We start from the raw sequence: 12,341 nt of genomic DNA, 5'->3' as shown, positions 1-12,341 counted from the left end.
CTTCAGACAATGAAAGGAGGATAAGAAACTAAGGAGTGTAAGAAACTGGAGGTGGACAGTTTGGGGCAAAGGCCTGCCAGTGTGAAACAACCAGGAAAGGGAGGTCTGTCTCTTAGGAAACAAAGGGGACAACAAAACTCCCATAAACAGAGGAACTCCAAAACAAGTAACAAGCACAAGCCCAGGAAAGGACACAGGCCCAGAAAATATGGGAGGGCCTTACACACTGAATTAGCCTTGAGCAGGCTTTACTGATAGGATGACTGAAGCACAAGAAAATCTGTCTTATCACTATCTGGTTACAAAATCAAGAAACAGACTTCTCAGAGAATAAACCCGAGTTAATATTTTAAAATATTAAAATGTACAGTATACAGTAAAAGAGTACAAGACAAACAAAGAAACAAGAAATGATGCTCCATGCGAAGGAAAAGGATAAAAATCCAGAAAACACCCAAGGAAAAAGACTAGAAATACAGACATCCCGAAGAAAGCCTCTTTAAAAGAGGATCTTCCAAATGCTCAATGAGATGAAGGAAAACATAGAGAAAGAAATAAAGAATATTAGGAAAACAATGAATGAACAATATGAGAAACTTAGAAAAGACAGAAATTTCAAAAAGAAACCAAACAAAACTACTGGAGTCGAAGATCACAATAACTGAATTAAAACACTCCCAGGAGGGTTTCAGCAGCAGACTGCAGCTGGCAAACAAAGAATCAGTAAACTCAAAGACAAGATAACTGAAATCAATCAGTCTGAGGAGAAAAAAAAAATTACAAAAAGTGAAAACAGCCTAAGACAACTATGGATCATCATCATGTGCACAAATATATGCATTATAAGAGTGCAAGAAGGAAAAGAGAGAAAGGGGCAGAAGGAATATCCAAAGAAATAATGACACAGAATGTCCCAAACTTAGGGTAAGACATGAATATGCACATCCAAGAAGCCCTGAGAACATCAAACAAGATAAACATGAAGAAAAAGACACCCTGTCATACACTGGTCACACTATTGAATGCAAAGAACAAGAAGAGAGTTCTGAAAACTGCAGGAGAAAAGCAACATGTTATGTACAAGGGAGTCCCAAGAAGATTAAGTGCCAATTTCTCATCAGAAACCATGGAGGCAAGACGATAGTGGACTGAAATACTAAATGTGCTGAAAGAAAACAACTGCCAATCAAGAATTTTATATCCAGTGAGACTTTCTTGCAAAAATCTGGACGAAATTAAGACATTCCCAGAAGATAAACAATGAGGGAGTTCACCACTAGACCTCTGCTAAAAGCAATGCCATAGGGGATTCTTCAGACTGAAAGAAAAGGATATTAGCCAGTAGATCAAAGCAGCATAAAGAAATAAAGGCCTCTAGTAAAGATAACCATTTGGGTATTATAAATGCCAGTATTATTGTAATGTATTTTTTGGTATGTAACTCCACTTCTTCCTACAAGTGCTAATATGCGATTGCATAAAAAATAATGATAAATCTATGGTTTGGTATACAGAATGCACCAAGATATAAGTGGTAATAAGGTCAAACAAAAAAGAAGGGGGACAGAACAGGTCAAGAAAAATATATGTGTATGCTACTGAAGTTCAGTTGTTTTCAAACCAAATATTGTTGTTATACATTTAGGATGTTAAATTTTAACCCCAGAGAAACCACAAAGGAAGTACATGAAAAATACATCCAGAGAGAAAAGAGAAGGCACTAGATATGGTACAACACAAAAAAAATTAAATATATATAAAAGTAGTCATCAATAGAAGAATTAAGGAACAAAAGAGATAAGACTTACAAAGGCTAAACAGCAAAATGGGAGAAGAAATTTCTACATTATTAGTGACTTTAAATGTAAATGGATTAAATTCTCCCATCAAAAAGCAGCAAAAAGCAGAATGGATAAAAAAGAATGACCAACTATATGATGTCTACAAGTGACTCAACTTAAAGTCAAAGATACAGTTAGGCTGAAAATGAAAGAAAGGAAAAATATATACCATTCAACTAGTAACTGAAAGAGAGCTGGGGTGGCTATATCAGTATTGGATAAAATAGACTTTAAGTGAAAAACAGTTACAAGGGACAAAGAAGGTCATTATATATTGATAGCAGGGACAATTCAACAAGATTTAACAATTATAAATATGTATGCCCCTAACAGCAGAGCCTAATACCTCAAAATATATGAAACAAATAACAAAAGATTTGAAGGGAAAAAATAACAGCTCTACATTTATAGTAGGAGACTTTAGCACACAAATTTCAATAATGGATAGAACATCTAGTCAGATGACTGATAAGGAAACGGAAGGCTTGAATGATACTCTAAACCAGACATGTATGCAACGCTTCACCCCACAAAAACAGAATAAACATAACACCAGATTTGAAGAGGAGAAACATTCACATGGAACATTCTCTAGCACAGGCCATATGTTAGGTCACAAAACAAGTATCAACAAATTTAAAAAGCTTGAAACCATATGATGTGTCATCTCTGACCACAACAGAATGAAGCTAGAAATCAATGACAAAGGTAGAAATGGAAAATTCACAAACAGGTAGAAATTAAACAATGTATTCTAAAACACAAGAGACAATAGGAAATATCTTGAGGCAAATGAAAAGGAAAATAAACTGATGAAAACTTATGGGATGTAGCAAAAGCAATGCTGAGAGGGAAATTTATGTCTCTAAATCGCTTACATTAGAAAATAAGAGGGTGAATCCAAGATGGCAGATTAGGCGAGAGAGCAAAATTCTCCTCCGTGAAAAACACTAGATAAAGGACAGAAAAGTGCTCCAGAAGGGCAGTTCCAGGGTACCACCAGCTGGGGAGGAACTTCTACACCCACAGTGAGTGTGTACCTGGAGAAACCGAGAGGCTGGATTTAAGACAGGTAAGTGTTCGGCCTGGAATGCCACCAGGGAACCGGTGGCTGGAGCCATCTGACCATGCAGAGAGGAGTAGCCTTCCACGCCCCAGGCACCATCCTCAGTACCTGGCATGGGGGATAACCTTTCACAGACCCACAGCAAAGAGGCCCTGTGCCAGTGACTTCCACTGGAGCAGACGATCGCAGAAGGGGGTAGCTTTCCACGCCCCGCGCAGCCATCTTTGCAGCTTGCTGGGAGACAACCCTTCACAGCCCCGCAGCCAAGAGCTTCCTTGAGGGAATTTAGGATTCAGCGGGCTTGTAACAGCATCCATACTTAGTCCTAGGAAGCATGCGCTGGGCACAGCCTATAGTCAAGAGTGCTGCATGGAAGTTCAAGGAGCACTCCCCCAATCAGAGGAACTCGTGGGCGAATGCAGAGAGAGCCTGTGTAACATTTGACCTGGAAGATGAGACATGCAGCTCTGCAGCCCCAGAGTACTCCATCCACATCCCAGGGATTAGCCGGGGCCACTGTCCTGGAGTGGATTCCTCACCAAACTGCACAGAACACGCCCCCCCACCCACAGGGCTGGCAGTCCCGAAAGCACACAGAAAATTGGTGCACTGATTGGACCTCCACATGGTTTGGTCCCCGATTGAATGCACACATGAAATTGCACAGAACTGGCTTGAGGGTAAAAGGTGGCTCGGGAGTGTCATCTGCTGGGAGGTCAGGGAATATGCACTCCACCAAGTTGTAGCTCTCTCAAACTACAGATAAATGTCCAAATAAGCCTGCATATCTTAAAAGAACCCTATCAAGATAAGCAAATGCCAAGAGGACAAAAACAACAGAAAATGTTACAGCAAATTAAGAAACCAGAAAACATGGATAACTCAAACATCTGAATTAAAAAGACAAAGGAGACATGGAACGTGGAGCAATTAATCAAAGAAATAAACACAACCATCAGTATCATGGCTCAAGATATAAAGGAAATGAAGAAGTCCGCAGAAGAGCATAAAGAGGAATTTTCTAGAGTAAATTAAAAAATAGCACATCTTATGGAAAAAAAGCTACTGTGAAAGATACTTCAGAAACATAACACCAGATTTGAAGAGGAGGAATGAATTGGCGAACATGAGGACAGTGTGACTGAAAATGAAAGCAAAAAAGAATGAATGGTGAAAAAAATAGAAAAATTTGACATGGACTTCAGGGAAATGATGGACAACACGAAGCGCACATATATAAGAATCACTGATGTTCCAGAAGGGGAATAGGAAAGGGCTAGGAAGCGTATTTGAAAACATTGCTGGGGAAACTTCCCAAACCTTCTCAATGACATAGATATGCAAACCAAAACTGCACAACAAACTGCAAATAGAATAAATCTAAATAAATCCAGTCTGATACATATTATGATCAGACTGTCAAATGCTGAAGTGAGGGAGAAAGTTCCAAAAGCAGAAGGAGAGAAGCGATTAACCACATACAAGGGAAACAACATAAGACTAAGTACTGACTACTCAGCAGGCACCATGGAGGCGAGAAGGCAGTGGCATGACATATTTAAAATTCTAAAAGACAGAAGTTGCCAGCCAAGAATTCTTTATCCAGCAAAGCTCTCCTTCAAAACTGAGGGGGAGCTTAAAATTTTCACCAACAAACAAATGCTGAGAGAATTTGTTAACAGGAGACTTGCCCTACAAGAAATACTAAAGGGAGCTCACCAGCCAAGAAAAAACAAAAGGAGAGAGAGGTCTAGAGAAGGGCACAGAAAAGAAGAGTTTTAGTAAGGGTAACTTAAAATAAGAGAGGGGGAAAATATACATCTGACTAATAAAACCAAAGGATAAGATGGCTGGTTCAAGAACCGCCTTCACAGTAATAACAGTGAATGTGAATGGATTAAATGTCCCAATTAAAAGATACAGATTAGCAGAATGCATTAAACAATATGAACCATCAATATGTTGTTTACAAGACTCATCTTAGACTCAGAAACACAAAGAAACTGAAAGTGAAAGGATGGGGAAAAAAAATCCCATGCCAGTTACAGTCAAAAGAAAGCAGGGGTAGCAATACTAATCTCAGATAAAATAGACTTTAAATGCAAGGAGTCATAAGACACAAAGGAGGACACTATATACTAATAAAAGGGACAATTCACAAAGAAATAACAATCATAAATATTTATGCACCCAATCAAGGTACTCCAAAGTACATGTGACAAACATTGGCAAAACTGAAGGAAGCAATAGTTGTTTCCACAATAATTGTGGGAGATTTCAATACATCTCTCTCAAACAGATAGATCAACCAAACAGAGGACCAGTAAGGAAAGAGAGAACCTAGATAATGTGATTAACTATTTGGACTTAACAGACATACAAAGAGCATTACATCACAAATTACTATATATACATTCTTCTCTAGCACTCATGGAACTTTCTCCAGGATAGATAATACGCTGAGGCAAAAAAGAAGACTCAATAAATTTTAAAGGATTGAAATTATTCAAAGCACATTCTCTAATCACAATGGAATGCAAATAAAAGTCAATAACCATCAACAATCTAGAAGACTCATAAATATCTGCAGGTTAAACAACATACTTCTAAACAATCAGTACATCAAAGAAGAAATTGCAAGAGAAATTGCTGAGTATCTAAGGATGAATGAAAATAAGAATACAACATATCAAAACTTATGGGATGTGGCAAAGTGGTATTGAGGGAGAAATTTAGAACTCTAAATGCATACATTACAAAAGAAGAAAGAGGCATGGCCTTCCCTCAGCAGAGGTCCTGGTAGAGCATGGCTGAGAAAGGGGACCTTCTCAGAAATCCCAGGGACCCTACGCCAACACCAAGGACTTGTGGGTCAGCAGCAGAGACAATCTGCGGCAAGACTGAAATGAAGGCTTAGACTCTTGCAACAGCCTTAAACTCTCAGAACACCTGGGAAGTTTGATTATTAAAGCTGCCCTGCCTCCCTAACCACTCAGACACACGCCCCTCATTCAGGGCGGAAAGCACCGACAACACACCCAAACTTGGTGCACCAACTGAACCCCACAAGAATCAGACCCCCACATACCACAAAGACAAAGCTGGGGAGAACTGACCTGAGGAGAACAGGTGACTCACAGACACCACCTGCTGGTCAGTTAGAGAAAGTGTAAACCACCAAGTTGTAGATCTGAAAAATCAGAGGTTGGTGTTTTTCATATTCTGAAAGAACCCTATCAAGTAAAGCAAATCCCAAGAGCCCAAAAACAACAGAAAATTTTAAAGCGTATGAAAAAAACACACGATATGGAGAACCCAAACCCAAAAACCCAAATCAAAAGATCAGAGGAGACACAGTACTTGGAACAATTAATCAAAGAACTAAAGACAAACAATGAGAGCATGGCACAGGATATAAAGGACATGAAGAAGAGCATGACACAGGATATAAAGGGCATGAAGAAGACCCTAGAAGAGAATAAAGAAGAACTTGCAAGAGTAAATAAAAAAAAAAACAGACAATCTTATGGAAATAAAAGAAACTGTTGACCAAATTAAAAAGATTTTGGATACTCATAGTACAAGACTAGAGGAAGCTGAACAACAACTCAGCATCCTCGAGGACCACAGAATGGAAAATGAAAGAACAAAAGAAAGAATGGGGAAAAAACAAAAAAATCGAAATGGATCTCAAGGATATGATGGATAAAATAAAACGTCCAAATTTAAGACTCACTGGTGTCCCAGAAGGGGAAGAGAAGGGTAAAGTTCTAGAAAGAGTATTCAAAGAAATTGTTGGAGAAAACGTCCCAAACCTTCTACACAATATAAATACACAAAGCATAAATGCCCAGCAAACTCCAAATAGAATAAATCCAAATAAACCCACTCCAAGACATATTCTGATCAGACTGTCAAATACTGAAGAGAAGGAGCAAGCTCTGAAAGCAGCAAGAGAAAAGCAATTCACCACATACAAAGGAAACAACATAAGACTAAGTAGTGACTACTCAGCAGCCACCATGGAAGTGAGAAGGCAGTGGCATGACATATTTAAGATTCTCAGAGAGAAAAATTTCCAACCAAGAATACTTTATCCAGCAAAACTCTCCTTCAAATTTGAGGGAGAGCTTAAATTTTTCACAGACAAATGCTGAGAGATTTTGCTAATAAAAGACCTGCCCTACTTCAGATACTAAAGAGAGCCCTACCAACAGAGAAACAAAGAAAGGAGAGAGAGAGAGAGAGAGAGACATTTAACAGACACATACAGAACATTACATCCCAAATCACGAGGATACACATTCTTCTCTAGTGATCACAGATCTTTCTCCAGAATAGACTATATGCTGGGACATAAAACAAGCCTCAATAAATTTAAAAACATTGAATTTATTCAAAGCACATTCTCTGACCACAATGGAATACAAATACAAGTCAATAACCACCAGAGACTTAGAAAATTCACAAACACCTGGAGGTTAAAAATGAGGGGGAGATGAAAACATTCCTGGATAATCAAAAGCTGAGTGACTTCATCACCAGTAGATCACTCCTATAAGAAATGCTAAAGGGAGTTGAGCAGGCTAAAAGGAAGGGACACTAAACAATTAACTGAAACCACATGAAGAAATAAAGATTTCCAGTAAAGATCATATGGTAAATATAAAGACCAATACTACTGTATTTTTGATTTGTAACTCCACTATTTACTTCCTACAGGATCTAAAATAGATAAACTGCAATGATAAATCAGTGGTTTTGGACTCAATGTAAAACATGTAATTTTTGACAAGTACTAGTAAAGGTGGGGGAATGGAGGAGTAAAGGAACATAGTTTGTGTGTCCTATTGAAGTTAAGTTGGTATCAAAGAAAAACAAGATTGTTATAGACTTAAGATGTTAAATTTAAGCCCCACGGTAAACACAAAGAAAGTATCAGAGAATATGATCATAGAGATGAAAAGTAGAGAACGGGTTACAAGAAGTGGGGGAAGGGGCAATGTGGAGTTAAGAAATGAGTGTAGGGTTTCTGTTTGGGGTGAAAGGAAATTTCTAGTAATGGATGGTGGGAAGATGACAGCATTGCAACATTCTAAATGTGATTAATCCCACTAATGGAATGTTAGGGAGGGGATGGAATGGGAAGATTTAGGCTATATATATGTTTCCACAATTGGAAAAAAAAAAAAAAAGTCTAAATAGATAATGACAACTGAATGCCAAGGATGATCCTGGATGGGATCTGAGGATGGAGGAGAGGAGGCTCAAAGGGACACAGTAGGGACATAAGAGGGAAAAAAAAAAAAAAAAAAAAAAAGGAAATACAGAATGTAAGCTTTGTAATCAATGTTGAATTTCTTGAACTTCTTAGCTGCGCTTAATAGGATTGCATAAAAGAATGTTCTTGTTCATGGGAAATTCATAAGTGAACTATATTGTTTGTTCAAGGATGTGTGCAGCTTGCTCTCATATATTCAGAAGACAGAGCAAAAGATCATGGATGATAGCTAGGGAGGGAGGGAGGTAGGGAGGGCAAGATAGAAATGGCATGACAGGATGTTAAAGTTGGTAGATCGGGGTATCAGGGGAGGGGGGTCAGGGTATGCTGGAGTTCTGTGTATGGGTTTTGTACTGTTTTTGCAACTGTTCCTGTAAGTTTGAATTTATTTCAAAATAAAATTTAAAAAAAAAATGTAGTTTATGAGGGGTGACAATGTGATTGGGAAAGCCATGTGGATCACACTCCCCTTTGTCCAGTGTATGGATGGATGAGCAGAAAAACAGGGGCAAAAAAATAAATAAATAAAAATAAAAAAAAAAAAAAAACTGGTGATCTTTTTTACTTTAATTGTTCTTTTTCACTTTAATTTTTATTCTTACTACTTTTGTGTGTGTGATAATGAAATGTTCAAAAATTAATTTTGGTGATGGATACACAACTATATGGTGGTACTGTGAACTGATTGTACACTTTGTATGACTGCATGGTATGTGAATATATCTCAATAAAATTGAATTATAAAAAAATAAAAAATGTCCTACAATATTCATCTGTGGAAAAACTTTCAAAAGCTCACTACTCTCAAATGCCATCTCCACCAAACCCCAACCACAAATAGCGTCTTCCTCACTTAAATTCCTTAAGAAATTTTATAACCTTCACAAAGCACTTACTGTAGTTCAGTAAAACACTACACAACTTAGCACCTCAACAGCAGCAGAAACCATGTTTCATTCCTTTTGTTTCCCAAACAGTCTTGTCCTGGTGGACTCACAAATACTGACCTATTTAGCCCTCCAAGTAACTTTTAGAAAGAACACTTATTTTGATACGCATGTTGTTTCTTAAATATTCTTTCTCATTAATACACATACTATATTGTACATAACTCATGTTGCTCTTTATAGAGAGCTAAAAGAAATCAAGCGTACTCATTTCAGATTCTTTGGAGCATTCCTACTTATCAAGATGCTTCTGAAATCTCACACACTTTAAAAAAAATTTTTAAAACACTAAAGAAATACAGCTTTTAATTTTTTTTTAAATGATTATATTTAACATTTTTTTTTTACCTAAAATCTTTCACCATTTTATGTATTTCATTTTCTTGTCAGGAGCCAAGCGTCTCTTATATGTTACAGCTCACAGTGCCCCAATATCTTCATCTATCTGAATCTCATTTTATTTCAAAGGCTGCTTCAACAAGATTTTAGGCTTTAAGGAAATTCTGATCCTTATACAATTGCAAAATGCTTCTGTCATGGGGAAAGACATTACTTCTTACCATACTTAACTGAGAGAACTTGCAAGAAGATCAAATAAGACTGTATATGTGAAAGGTAGATGAAAATTCTAATAGCAATACACATATAAGAATTATCTCAACTGAATTTCAGGTATTTGAAAGCTGTTTAGTACAATCGAACATGCTTAAACCATTCTGCTATATAAAAAGGATTTGCTTGTATTTGCTTTATAATTTATAAAGAATTCAAAATGGACAGAAAAAAGTGTAAGTTGGCATTAATCAGACCAAAAAGAAGAGGAAGCAATCTTAAATAGACTATCCCTCTTACACATAGCAGGTCAAATATCTTATTCTTGTAGTATTTTTTGTACTGTCCTTTTATTTTCAATGCTGCCGAAGTAAATGAAATAACTAAAGCTCCCAACATAGCTTAACTATTATCTTTATTACTTTTTCTTAAAATTAGCACTGTCTTTCAATAAAATACGTATTAATCCCCTTATTTACAATATTTATATTAGATTCAAATCAAATAGCCTATTATAACTTGACTTAGAACTTTCCAGATTATACAATTGCTCGTCTCAAACAGAAACGGAACTAGGACAGCCTCACTACTTTTCAAAACAGATTTTCTTAAAGGAAAAATAAATTTATTAGACAAATTCATAGATTTATCAAGCAAGAATTCTCAGAACTCGTGCGATAAAATTTACCCTCAGTTTAGAGTCTGTGTTCCTGCCAGGATTTCACCATCTGACTCAACCAGGTCTAACACTGATAATAGGAGAATGTAAACCCCAAAAACAGTTAGGTAGAGTATAAGAAACCTAAAAGAACCTCGTCCAAAACCTCAGCTTGCACGCTGTAAATATTCAAATGAACAGCGTTTCGGAATTGGAAAACATCTAACAGTAAAAGTCTGGAAAACCACACACCATGGAAATTTGACCCAAACAAAAGGTGTGGATGGTCAGACGATGGGGTAACCTCTGAAACAATCAGGATCAAACACTGGTCAGAAAAAATTTCCAAGGACGATGACACCTAGGTTTTCCCGTTCATGACAATGAACAGCGGGACCTCTGGGACCACCCCGGGACGGCGAACCCAACTGCGCCGCAAAGTGAAACCAGAACCAAAGAGCCGAGCTCAAAAATCGGAGCCCACCGAGAGGAGCTAGCGACCCTGGTGGGCGGCGACGAGACCAGGCAGGGAGTGGAACCCTTCTCCCGCACTCGCCTCACCCCTCTCGCTTCCCAGAGGGGGGTCCCCTGGGAATCCTTCCCCAAACCAACATCCGACTCGCGTCCTCCGCCGACCCCGGCTCATCCCAGCAACACAGGACATCGGGGAGCCGAGGCCTCCGTCCCGCCTGCGCGCCAACCATCACACCCAGACCAAGATAAAAAGACCGCTGCTGCAGCCGCAAACCCGGCGCGCGCAAAAAAGAAAGAGACCGGCCCCCAGCGGCGAGCGAGACGCCCTTCGGCCCCGCGCCCCTCCCAGCAGCGCCGAGCTCACCGCCACGGCCTTCCCCGTCAGCCCCGCCAGGCTGAGGCCGCACCTCTGCAAGCCCCTCTTTTCCTCCCCTGGCCTCAGAGAGGAGCGGCGTCCCGCCCAGACGACCAGAAAGCGGCTCCGCAGCGGTGTCCGCGGGGTCCCCTCCACCCGAACCCGCCCCTTCCCGCAGCGGCCGCGGCTCCTTCCGGTGCTTCCGCGGTCGCCACAAGCGTCTCAGGCGTCGCGGGAGGGCGGGGAGGGGCGTGGCCACACGGAGAGCCCGCCCTGAGGGCGGAGTAGCGTACGTGGAGGCTCGGCTCAGGTACCGACACCGAAATCAGTCCTGGCAGCTCGGAATTCAGAGGCAGTTACATGTATAGGTAGAGTTTCAAGTGCAGAACAGTTGAAGGCTCTGGGCATTTTTTTTTTATCCGTTTTCTCCCCCTCTTATACAGTCACACTAAAACCTTTTTAAGAACTTGTCTGGATGCACTGCAGAATCTGCATTAAGGCTGGTCGCTGAAGGACCTCAGGTTTCCGACTTTTATAAAGAAATACTAGATTTATCTAAATTTAGCACTGTATTACCTCCTCTCCTTTTTCTTCTCCCAACTTCCTAGGATCTAGATTCTCTAAATGCACCTGTGTTTCCCTTTTGAACTTCTGCAAAGAAATTTATCCCTACCAGTTTCCCCTAAACCAAAATCGAGAAGATCAAACATTTATTGAAACCCTAGTATCTGCTTAATGCCTAGAGCATCACGAGACTTGTCTTCTTATTTTTTAACTGTTAAAATTCATTCAATTGATTTTTGAATACTGAACACTAAAAGCCCTTAAGTTAGTAAAAATTATTGTTAAACAATGTCAGCTTCGATCTGTCTGATTAATTTTAACTTTTTGAACTCCAAAATGGGGAGCATTAACTCAAGTGTTGCTCAAGATCCTCATTCTCCATCAGAATTAGGTAGAAAATATTGAAGCTTCAATTTAAATTTATTTTTATTGTAAAAGGGAAGAGATTAAGCCTTGCCAGCATTCTGCATAGGGATTGACAACAAAGCCTCAATTTGTGCTACAAATGGGTTCCTTTAGGAAGAATGAAAGTTTCACAACTGGAAGGATTGCCCATGGTACTATCACTCCTCCTTTCATTTTCAGCATACTTCAAATATTGCA

The 12,341-nt window shown here is 39.1% G+C and overlaps 1 protein-coding gene across 5 annotated transcripts in view; it reads right to left on the bottom strand.

Moving 5' to 3' along the window:
• USP33 (ubiquitin specific peptidase 33) overlaps nucleotides 1-11,340 on the bottom strand; it is a 106,746-nt gene extending 95,406 nt beyond the window's left edge. For 3 of the 5 annotated variants that reach the window (XR_005215334.1, XM_037826872.1, XM_037826874.1), the window contains exon 1: nucleotides 11,227-11,340. The gene's annotated coding sequence lies outside the window, so the exon portion shown is untranslated. Of the gene's footprint in view, nucleotides 1-11,183 lie in introns of all 5 variants that reach the window. The other 2 variants (XM_037826873.1, XM_037826875.1) reach the window with 1 other exon arrangement.
• Between the last annotated feature and the right edge of the window lie 1,001 nt (nucleotides 11,341-12,341).

The sequence above is a fragment of the Choloepus didactylus genome, chromosome 2, assembly GCF_015220235.1.
Source record: "Choloepus didactylus isolate mChoDid1 chromosome 2, mChoDid1.pri, whole genome shotgun sequence".
Classification (NCBI taxonomy): domain Eukaryota; kingdom Metazoa; phylum Chordata; class Mammalia; order Pilosa; family Megalonychidae; genus Choloepus; species Choloepus didactylus.
This window is presented reverse-complemented; position numbering and strand designations above follow the sequence as displayed.